This window comes from Arachis stenosperma, chromosome 7, assembly GCF_014773155.1.
Source record: "Arachis stenosperma cultivar V10309 chromosome 7, arast.V10309.gnm1.PFL2, whole genome shotgun sequence".
NCBI classification, from domain to species: Eukaryota; Viridiplantae; Streptophyta; class Magnoliopsida; order Fabales; family Fabaceae; genus Arachis; species Arachis stenosperma.
The window spans coordinates 64,112,960-64,124,988 of record NC_080383.1 but is presented as its reverse complement, the minus strand read 5'-3'; the positions used below and the strand labels follow the sequence as shown (position 1 = coordinate 64,124,988).

General features: G+C 34.8%; 1 non-coding gene across 1 annotated transcript; it reads right to left on the bottom strand.

The window, feature by feature from the left end:
• Positions 1-11,921: 11,921 nt before the first annotated feature.
• Positions 11,922-12,029, bottom strand: LOC130943067 (small nucleolar RNA R71). The gene has a single exon (XR_009071603.1). It is a non-coding gene; the product is annotated as a small nucleolar RNA R71 (small nucleolar RNA).

Below are 12,029 nucleotides of genomic sequence, written 5' to 3'. Positions count from 1 at the left end.
CATCACATATAGAGAACAATAATAACAAGTAGTGCAATTAGCAGTTAACAGAATATCAATTAGACAAACTAAAATAATTATGCAGATCCAAGCAATTTCAAACAAATGCAGTATGATACATGCCTGTCCTACTAGTCATGAGTTCATGTGTTGGTTAACTTATCAGAACTTGACCCAAATCCGGTTAGTATCTCCCGGATTAGTCTCTCTGTGGCGCATCCCAAGGAGGAATAATTCTGTTGGAGAGTGTCTTACCACTTTTTACTGGAGGTATACTCAGAGAAAAATATTTCATGGGAGAATGCTCTACCACCTTCCCTTGGATGCCTAAAAATTCTGTGGGATAGTGCCCTACCACCTTGCAATCAGAGAGAGACGATGTGGGAGAAATATTCCAAGAAAGAGTGTTCTACCACCTTCTCCACTTTCATCACACATTTAAAAGAGGATGTGAGAGAAATATTCCAAGGGAGAGTACCCTACCACCTTTTCCACTCTAAAACAACAATCAAAAGAGTAAGTGGGAGAAATTTTCTAAGGAAGAGTGCCCTACCACCTTCTCCACTTTTAGCATACACAATTAAAAGAGAATGTAGAGAAAATATTCCGAGAGAGAGTGCCCTACCACTTTTTCCACTCCCATACAACAACCGCATCCCCTGGAGGTAGTGCCACTTCAATATGCAAACAGAATTTATCACTATTATTGGCATTTCAGTCATTTGGACCACAACCAGTCAATGTTAATGTCTTTAAATAAACCTGATAACCATTAGATCCATTAACCATAACCATTTGTTCAACTTCTCAAGCTTAAACTCATTAAACCCAATTTTCTATCAGTCTCCATTCCCAACTCTCATGAGTGGGATAATACCACCATCCTCACCGTGGACGGGATGAACCACCATTTTTGCAACTATGTCACCCTGTTTAACCAAACATTTATTTGAGAATAATTCAATTTAATTCATTCTATATATTCACACTCATTCCCAAGGTTAAATACTAGTTAGTGGACCATAAATAGGGATTACAAAGGTGAAAAAACAGATTGAGTAGGCAAAAATAGTTAAAATCAATATTTTCTGAAAAACAGGACAGTCATATGTATTCATACCTCGTGCGTATACACGAGTCCCCTTTTGGTGTGTACGCACAGAACGCGCATAAAAAACATTCAATTCTGGAATGCAAGTTGTGCGTACGTTTAGTCATGCATACGCATGACTTGGCTTTTGTGTGTATGAGCACAAAACTCTTTCAATTCTATAACACCCCTCATGCGTACGAATGGGTCGTACATACGAACGACCTCAATTTTTTACAACTTTTGCAGAATTCAGATTTTAACCATGAATTTTAAACATGCATAACTTTTTCGTTAAAAATTATTTTTATGTCTGTTCTTCAAATGTCATAAACTAAACAGACCCAATTTTCATTTAAGACAAGTTTCACAAAATTTAAAGTTCCGAGAACCAAATTATGGCCCGTCGAAGTTAGTAAAACATCTATTTTTACCAAAGTTACACAATTGCTCAATTTTCTTAATTCTCAATCCAATTCAATTCCAAACAATACCAAAACCTTTACTAAGCAAGCTTAATCATGCATTTATCAATTCTCTACCCCTTTCTAACCATTTCAACACCAATTCAACTAATCAAACATTTGACACCCACACTCATACAACTATAATTCTATTTACATCAACAATACATAACCCTCATAACTTATTACCAATTTATAATCATTCCAAACCTAATCAATCCAATTCTAGTTTATATATATCATAAACCATCAAATTATTCATTCACAAGACAGCACATAATACTTATACATCCAAATTTACATTCACACTAAAAATCACTCATCATCATTATTTCAACATATTGCAATGAGGTAATACCACCACTTACCTTAACGTACCAATTTGGGAGATTTCTCACCCTATCACGGCTTTGGGCCCAAACTTTCACATCAATAATCATAATAGGCAATTAAATCACACCATTATAATTATGCACACATACACATACAATATCCATTCTATAATTCAAGCCACTACCAATTAATTAATCACCACAACAATCAAACATACCTATTAATGAGACTCATATAATCACCAAAAATATAATTTTCATATCGATATCGATTTATAACAATTTTTGGTAATAAAATAGTTTTAAGAAAAATTCTACCTCATTGACGGCGGTTCCCAACCTTTGAATTTCCTTTTTGAAACGAAACCACGCCTCAACCAACGATACCACACCTTCACTAAGTGCTCCAAAATCAACCCAAGCATCTAACATGTACCAAAACAAACCAATCACCCAAGCTACTCTATATAATCTAATCACAATAATTATTCCAACGTTCATACTAGGGTTCTTACTTAAAATTGGGGATAATAAATGGATTAGGTGTTTTTACGTTAACCCACTCAAAATTGAAATGGAATTCACCGGGAATCCATGCTAGAGCACCCCTAAGGAACTAAAATTACAATATTTCAACTAACATATACCAAAAACACAAATTTAGTGGGAAATTTAAAAATAGAGTAGGGGTTTTGGACTTACTCACTACAACAGTTAGATAGAATTGAAGAGAATAAGGAGAGCGATGTGTGGCTACAAAAGACTCGTCAATCGGAGCTCCAGATTGAAAGTTATGAGTAATTGAAAAAGTTGGTGAATAGTGACCAAAGGTTTATGTTTTCCTCTGTTCTCTTTCTTCTTTCAGCTCGTCTCTCTCAATAAATGGAGAAAATGAGGCTAAGTTTGAATTATGTGTGGGTTTAAATATGTGGGCTTGGGCCCAATGAAGGCTTGTTGTGGGTTTTTATCTATTTGGCCTAACTTTGGGCCAAATCTTTTGAGATAAGTACTCGAGTTTACGTTCTAAATATTTTTCATTGTCATTCATAAAACAAAGTTCGAAATCTCAATATTCAAATTGAAACATATAAAATTCTCATTATTTTTCAATTACTAAAACTTTAAATTATAAATAAGAAATTGTAAAAATCTCAAAAAAATATCATTTTTTATAAACATAATAAAACATAAATAACTTATCATTTAATTTTTAAAAATCCGGGATCTTACACTTCTGGGGTGATTGTGCCAAGAAAAATCCACTAAAAGTGGCCTTGTGACAGAACCCTTAGAGTAAAAAACTGCGAAGATCTTTTCTCTAATTTAAATAAAAAGTAAGTGCCTTCACGTAATACAAATTCAAAAGAAAACTCATAAACCCTAAGTATGCAAGATTCATGAAGGATAAGAGAAGTCAAGTGCAACTACAAATAATTAACATAAACAATCCACTTTTGTTTTCAATCTTAAGAGAGTTTCAAATCTTTTTTATTAAACTAAACTCCATTTATCTTTTTTTTTTTTTTTGCTTGAGGACAAGCAAAGTTTTAAGTTTAAAATTGTGATGACATATCAACTTAAGCAATTTTTAGGATTTTTTATTTATTTTCTTAGGTTTCTAATTAAATTTCATATGATTTCTAATAGAATCTAATAAATAATCAAATATTTGGAGTTGAGATAATGGTTTTATATTTTCAAGAATTTTGAGTTTAAAAAGTAGCAAGAATCAACGCTTTCTCACAAAGAAAGCACAAAGAAAATAGAAGCATGGCCCAAGAAGCGTGGCCCAAGAAGCATAGCCTAAGTAACAAAAGAGTGCCCAAAGGAAAGGAAATTGGAGCCCAAAACACATACGCCCAATGTACATGTCCACCAGCCCTGACCTCTTCACACTCCAACGGTCATAACTTGAGTCATAGAGGTCCAAATGAGGTAGTTTCAATTATGTTAAAAAGAGCTAATGTCCAGAACTTCAAGATGATATGCATATGTTTATAAAGGACGTTTAGTTTCAACCATGTACTGCCATCATCTTTTGGACACGAAAAAACAGCACTCCAGACAACTTAAAATGCAAGCCCGACGTGTTCCAATTCTCAAGATGCAACAATTAAGGCCAAGCTTAATTATCCATATCAACAAAACTCTCAATCACATTCAGAAGAGTTGAAGATCTTGAATATTAGTTAATAATTCTCTCTAGAAGCATATATATAAGAGATTTGGTTGTTAGGATTTGATTTGAATTATCATTTTTAAATTTGAATTAAAACAGCTTATCTTTCTCTTCGAAAGATAAACAGTTATTTTATCTCTCCTAAAGATAAAATTACTTTAGTTTTGAATTTGAATTTTGGAATTTAGGCTATAAATAAGTGAGCATAGCTCACAGGGGAGATCATCAAGTCCATGGACTACTTTTCTTGTTCTTGTTTTTCTTACTTTCTCATTGGTAACTAATTTTCTGTCAAAAGGTTAAGATTCCTGTTTATGTTTTCTATGGATAGTTAATCGAAGTGTATTTCATTTTGAAGTCTTGCATTGATCTATTTCATGATTGAGTTATTCTCTCTTCATTCAGATTAGTGGTATTGAAAGGTATTCTAATCTCTTTTTGAATTCTTTTATTATAATTGAAAATTTTGATATTTGAATCATAACTTGAAAACTCTTTCACATGACTATTTGAATTTGGCTAGGAATAGTGGTTCAATTAGTGTGCGACACATACATAATTTCTAATCACTCTAAGTTTGAATAAGTGACATATAATTCGCGTTACAACTTTTGAAAATCATGTTTTCTTTTAAGATTTAACTGGATAGGACTAGATTGAATACGTGACATATAATTCGACCTAAGAATTATTTTTAAATCTTCTTTGAATCTAAAATCAGTTTTTGTGCTTTATCTCTTGATTAATTAAAGTGACGCCTAATTAATGCTTGAGAAACTGAAGAGCCAAGAAATTGGAAATCAGTTTCTAAAGGTTTTGTCGTGAAAGATCTTTGCGAACTTCAAGATAAGTAAATAAGATTGGTTAACCTAAGAGCATAAATATCTCCAAAATCTTTGACTTTTATCATCACTGTCTTCTCTCAATTTATTATTCAAGCTCACTGTCCGTGACATCCAAATATCCAACATTCTCAATATTCTCAGCAAGATTCCAAGATTTTCTCTTGTCCTCTTCGATCATCAATCAGGTGTAATTAATCTAATTAGACTTTTAATTTAATAGTTACTTGTTCAATTCTTTAATTCTCGTGAAAATGATATCCACTTACTATGATATTACTTATGCGATTCGATGCACTTGTTGATATTCGTGAGTTTTAATTTCTACTCATCTGAACTCATTCCAAAATTTGCACCAAAATGTATCACATCCTGTCAAGTTTTTTTTCTCAGTTTTACCTATTAAATTTTCTATATCCAATATTAGTATCTATTATATATCTTGACTACTTTTATAATTGATTTTTTTAAATAAAATATCTCATTTATTATATTTTGAGTTTATATATTATGATTAAATTTTTTAATACAATAATGTATTGAATCTGATCATTATAAATGATTGATTTTTTACTGATTAATCTCAACATATTTAAATTACATCACACAGTTATTCTTTCTATTAATCCACTTCTCTTTAATTGATTGTATACTCATTATCTTTTTAATTATATCCCATGATTCTTTCTAATTAAGTAATTATAATTGTTTTTTATCATTAATGTTAGTTATCGAGAAAAAAAAAGTGGGTTTTATATATTATTAAATGGAGTCAAAATAATAATAGTAATAGTTGTTAATGTTGATGATGATGATTTGAATAGTAGCAAATAATGATATATTATTGAAAAAAAATAAAAACAAATATTTCTTTACTTATTTAGATAAATTTAATAGACAGAATTAAAAAAATACTATTTTCATATTAATTTTTTATTTTAAGGTTGCATAATTTAATATTTTTGTCTATTCTGTATCATAAATTATGTTAATTTTCCTAATTTTTTAATCTATATGCGGCTAAATTTTATCACCAATTTGATGTGCACAAGTTTTATATTTGAAACAGAACTTATTTTTCTAGTTGTAGTTTTTTTTATTATTTTTAATTAAATTTATTTAATTTTATGAATGTTTTACTCTAACTTTTTATTAGCTTTAGCGTATTATATTGTCTAAACTAACTATATCTTGTAAGAGATTGGCTTTCACTATTTTTATGATATATTGAAGTAAAAATTTTAAATAATACAAAAATATATAATATACAAACACTAATATACAAATTATTGAGAGATAATTATTTATTCATAAAATGTCAGTTAACTTTAGATATTATAAAATATGGCAAACTCTTAACACGATGTATTAAATAAAATAAAAATTTATTTTTTTAAAAAATAATAGTTTAATTATTCTGTTGGTCTCTGTTCATACCTTACCCCAAAATATAGAGCCAGATTTAACAAGGACGAAAAATGTCCATTCAAAAAGAGTGGTCTCTACCATTTATTTATCCGACCTCTTTAAAGAGGTCAGACACGGCGACAAGGACCAGCGTTACTTATCCAAATAAGTAACTGCCTCCCCGAATCTTTCATACTATCTCTATCTCTCCTACTATCTCTATCCATCAATTAAAGGTGGAACTACTCCAAAAAAGTTGGTCATCAAACTCTACTATAAGTACACTAACACCTACCTCCTCAAGTATACACACGTTCTATTCTACTAAAACCCTACTTAAAACCCTTACTAACTTAAATATCGGAGTCTCTTGCAGGTACCACCCCTATCTCCTCATGAGAAACTCGGACGGCGGCACCTCGGTGCAAGAACAAGTCGGAAGCTATCTCAGAAGGACTCTAGGCCTCACGTTCAGGCCCAAATCGACATTTCAGATAACCCCTGGAACATTGGTGCCATTGCCGGAGACCTGGAATTCAACCTTTGATAATAGCAAATGATCAATACAAAGACGATCACACGGTATCTAAATTAGAACCAGAACCCTACCGCGATGATCTCACACTTGCAATACCTCCTCCTCGGGAAAGGACGCCATTCTCCACGAAAAAGGGACTTCGGGAAACCCCCAACCAAGGTGGATCCAATCAGAGGTCCATCTACCAGAGGACAAAGAACCTCCCCATCCAACGGAGATACTGGGTTTAGTCCATAGACATACACCGTGAATAACTGGAACAACTTGAGTTAGAAGCTAAACAACAACGGAAAGTAGAATAGAAACTGCGAAGGGAGGTACGATGACGAAAAGAGTTAGAAGAGAAACTCTTAAGATTGGAAGCTGGCTTTTGAAGACGGAGAAATTGAGCAGATGGGGAATAAAGCTCCTTGGGAGGTGAAGATCCATTCATTGAAGAGATCATATGAGACAGAGTATCAAGAAATTTCAAAACCCCCGACATGGATCTCTATGACGGAATAATCAACCCGAGGCATCATCTTAGCAATTTCAAAAGTCGAATATACCTAACCGACGCCTTTGAAGCTACTCATTGCAAAATATTCCTGACAACCTTGACCAAAGATTCAACAAAGCATGCTTAGAAATATAAAACTTACCTGCTGAAGCAGTTATAATGGGACTAGTTAATGACCTTAAAGAAGGGTCGTTCTCTCAGTTCATATCCAAGCGACACTGGTCTTCCTTGTACGAAGTACAAGAACTGGCAGAGAAATATATCAACGTGGAGGAGAATTCACGATTAAGAGATTCCATTCCAAGGCCTAGCCTTCCCTATCCACCTTGGAAAAAGGAGAAAGAAGCCAAGAAAAAAGAGGAGTACAAGTCGAAAAAACTTCAAAGGTATCATAATTATATACCACCCCGAGTTTCTCTTGTAGACGTATCCAGGGAGATCTGTTACACTGAGAAGCTTCCACCTCCTCGCCCAATCACATACAAAAAGGCAAGAAGTTGGAAGGAATACTACAAGTACCATGAGCTTTATGGACATTCTACCAATGGGTGTTATGACTTAAAGAATGTCAACAAAAAACTGGCCAGGGAAGGTCGGCTAGACAGGTACTTAGTTGATAGGTCAGATGACCAAAGAAAAATAAAGAGAGATGAAGAAGGAGGTCAGCAAGAACATCCACCTCAAACTCCAGAAGGACACATACACGTGATAAATGGATGATTTTCTGGAGGAAGAATCTTGAAATCATCACGAAAAAGACATCTTAAAGGGGTGTATGAAGCCGGGAAAGATAACAGAACTCACGACTTGCCAACCATCTTGTTCACTAAAAAAGATGCTCAAGGGGTAACGCCTGGACATGACGACCCAGTAGTGATAACAATGATCCTCACCAACGAACCTCCATAGAACCCTAGTGGATCAAGGTAGTTCGGCAGATATATTGTTTAAACCCGCCTTTAACAAACTCGGATTAGAAGAGAAGGATCTAAAGGCGTACCCAGATAACCTCTTCGGACTGGGGGACTGATGAGCGGATAATTTGTACCCTTTTTGGCATTGTTTTTAGTATGTTTTTAGTATGATCTAGTTAGTTTTTAGTATATTTTTATTAGTTTTTAGTTAAAATTCACTTTTCTGGACTTTACTATGAGTTTGTGTGTTTTTCTGTGATTTCAGGTATTTTCTGGCTGAAATTGAGGGACCTGAGCAAAAATCTGATCCAGAGACTGAAAAGGACTGCAGATGCTGTTGGATTCTGACCTCCCTGCACTCGAAGTGGATTTTCTGGAGCTACAGAAGCCCAATTGGCGCGCTCTCAACGGCGTTGGAAAGTAGACATCCTGGGCTTTCCAGAAATATATAATAGTCCATACTTTGTCCAAGATTTGATGGCCCAAACCGGCGTTCAAAGTCACCTTCAGTAATCCCAGCGTTAAACGCCGGAACTGGCACCAAAATGGGAGTTAAACGCCCAAACTGGCATAAAAGCTGGCGTTTAACTCCAAGAAGAGTCTCTACACGAAAATGCTTCATTGCTCAGCCCAAGCACACACCAAGTGGGCCCGGAAGTAGATTTTTATGTCATTTACTCATCTCTGTACACCCTAGGCTACTAGTTCTCTATATATAGGACCTTTTACTATTGTATTTTTATCTTGGTTCTTCTAGTTCCCTCTCTGGGGCCGAAACCAATGATCACTTTTGTTCTTATGTATTTTCAACGGTGGAGTTTCTACACACCATAGATTAAGGTGTGGAGCTCTGCTGTACCTCGAGTATTAATGCAATTACTATTGTTCTTCTATTCAATTCCGCTTGTTCTTTGTCCAAGATATCACTTGTTCTTCAACTTGATGAATGTGATGATCCGTGACACTCATCATCATTCTCACTTATGAACAAAGTGACTGACAACCACTCTGTTCTACAAGCAACCAAGGCTCTAGTGTTTATCTCTTGGATTCTTTAACCGGAATCTTCGTGGTATAGGCGAGAACTGATGGCGGCATTCAAGAGAATCCGGAAGGTCTAACCTTGTCTGTGGTATTCTGAGTAGGATTCAATGATTGAATGACTGTGACATGCTTCAAACTCCTAGCAGGCGGGGCGTTAGTGACAGACGCAAAAGAATCACTGGATTCTATTCCGGCCTGACCGAGAACCGACAGCTGATTAGCCATATGCTGTGACAGAGCATAGGAACATTTTCACTGAGAGGATGGGAGGTAGCCACTGACAACGGTGAAACCCTACACAAGCTTGCCATGGAAAGGAGTAAGAAGGATTGGATGAAGACAGTAGGAAAGCAGAGAGACGGAAGGGAAGGCATCTTCATACGCTTATCTGAAGTTCCTACCAATGAATTACATAAGTACCTCTATCTTTATCTTTATGCTTTATGCGTTTATTACCTATACCCATTTGAGTCTGCCTGACTGAGATTTACAAGGTGACCATAGCTTGCTTCATACCAACAATCTCCGTGGGATCGACCCTTACTCGCGTAAGGTTTATTACTTGGACGACCCAGTGCACTTGCTGGTTAGTTGTGCGAAGTTGTAGTGATCACAATTTCGCGCACCAAGTTTTTGGCGCCGTTGCCGGGGATTGTTCGAGTATGGACAACTGACGGTTCATCTTGTTGCTTAGATTAGGTATTTTTTTCAGAGTTCTTAAGAATGAATTCTAGTGTTTCAAGGTGATGTTCTCATCATCACCAAAGCTGATTGATCATCATCAATTTAGCTCTTGAATGCAATGTCCTGCTGAAGCTTAGCTAGCTATGTCTAATTCCTTTAGACTAAAGCTTTAGACTAACATTGCATGATTCTTGGAATTCTCATTAAGAATTTTGATACCTTTATTTTCTTTTCCATATAATTTTCGAAAAAGCACAAAAAAATTACAAAATCATAAAAACCAAAAATATTTTATGTTTCTTGTTTGAGTCTAGAGTCTCATCTTAAGTTTGGTGTCAATTGCATGCATTCATTCATGTGTCTCATATGCATTCTCATTAGTGTCAGTAGTATACAAACTGCTAAGTTTGGTGTCTTGCATGCATTGTTATTTGATTTTAGTTGCATTTTGATTATTAAAAAACCCAAAAAATATTTTTAATTTGTGTCTTCTCAAGTCAATAATACAGAGAATTGAAGATTCAGAACACACTGCAGAGGAATTATACAGAAAAAGCTGGGCGTTCAAAACGCCCAGTGAAGAAGGATAGACTGGCGTTTAAACGCCAGCCAGGGTGCCTGGTTGGGCGTTTAACGCCCAAAAGGGTAGAGTTTTGGGCGTTAAATGCCAGAATGTGCACCATTCTGGGCGTTTAACGCCAGGATGGCACAAGGGGGAAGATTTTGTTTTCAAATCAATTTTTTTTTTCAAGTTTTCAAATTTTTTCAAAATCAAATCTTTTTCAAATCATATCTTTTCAATCAAATGTTTTCAAAATCAATTTTTTTCCTTTTTCAAAGATACTTGCTAACAATTAATGATTTGATTGAACATTTCAAGTATGTTGCCTTTTCTGTTGAGAAAGGTTTAATGTTTGAATCATATCTTTTCTTGTTAGGCAAGTCATTAATTTTTACAATCAAATCTTTTTAAAATTGTTTTCAAATCATATTTTCTCAATCACATTTTTTTAAAACCAATCATATCTTCTTAACCACATCTTTTTCAAAATAGTTTTCAATCAAATCTTTTTGACTTCTAATTTCAAAATCTTTTTCAAAAATCACTTTACTTCTTTCCCACTTTTGTTTTCGAAAATCAATTAGTGTTTTTCAAAATGTTTTCAAAATGTTTTACTATGTTTTCGAAAATTACTTCCTTTCTTCTAACATCCTTCTATTTATGGACTAACACTATTCCTTAATGAAAAATTCGAACTCCTTCTTCTTTGATAAGTTCGAATTTTCTACTTCTGTCTTCTACTTTTCTTTTCCTCTGACACCTCAAGGAATCTCTATACTGTGACATAGAGGATTCCACATTTTCTTGTTATCTTCTCTTTCATATGAGCAGGAACAAAGACAAAGGCATTCTTGTTGAAGCTGACCCTGAACCTGAAAGGACCTTAAAGCGAAAGCTAAGAGAAGCTAAGGCACAACTCTCTGCAAAGGACCTAACAGAAATCTTCAAAGAAGAAGAACCCATGGCAGCCGAAAACAACAATAATGCAAACAATGCAAGGAAGGTGCTGGGTGACTTTACTGCACCTACTCCCGACTTCTATGGGAGAAGCATCTCTATCCCTGCCATTGGAGCAAACAACTTTGAGCTTAAGCCTCAATTAGTTTCTCTAATGCAACAGAATTGCAAGTTCCATGGACTTCCATTGGAAGATCCTCATCAGTTTTTAGCTGAATTCTTGCAAATCTGTGACACTGTCAAGACTAATGGGGTAGACCCTGAGGTCTATAGACTTATGCTATTCCCTTTTGCTGTAAGAGACAGAGCTAGGACATGGTTGGACTCACAACCTAAAGAAAGCCTGGACTCATGGGAAAAGCTAGTCAATGCCTTCTTGGCAAAGTTCTTTCCACCTCAAAAATTGAGTAAGCTTAGAGTGGAAGTCCAAACCTTCAGACAAAAGGATGGAGAATCCCTCTATGAAGCTTGGGAAAGATACAAACAATTGATCAGAAAATGTCCTTCTGACATGCTT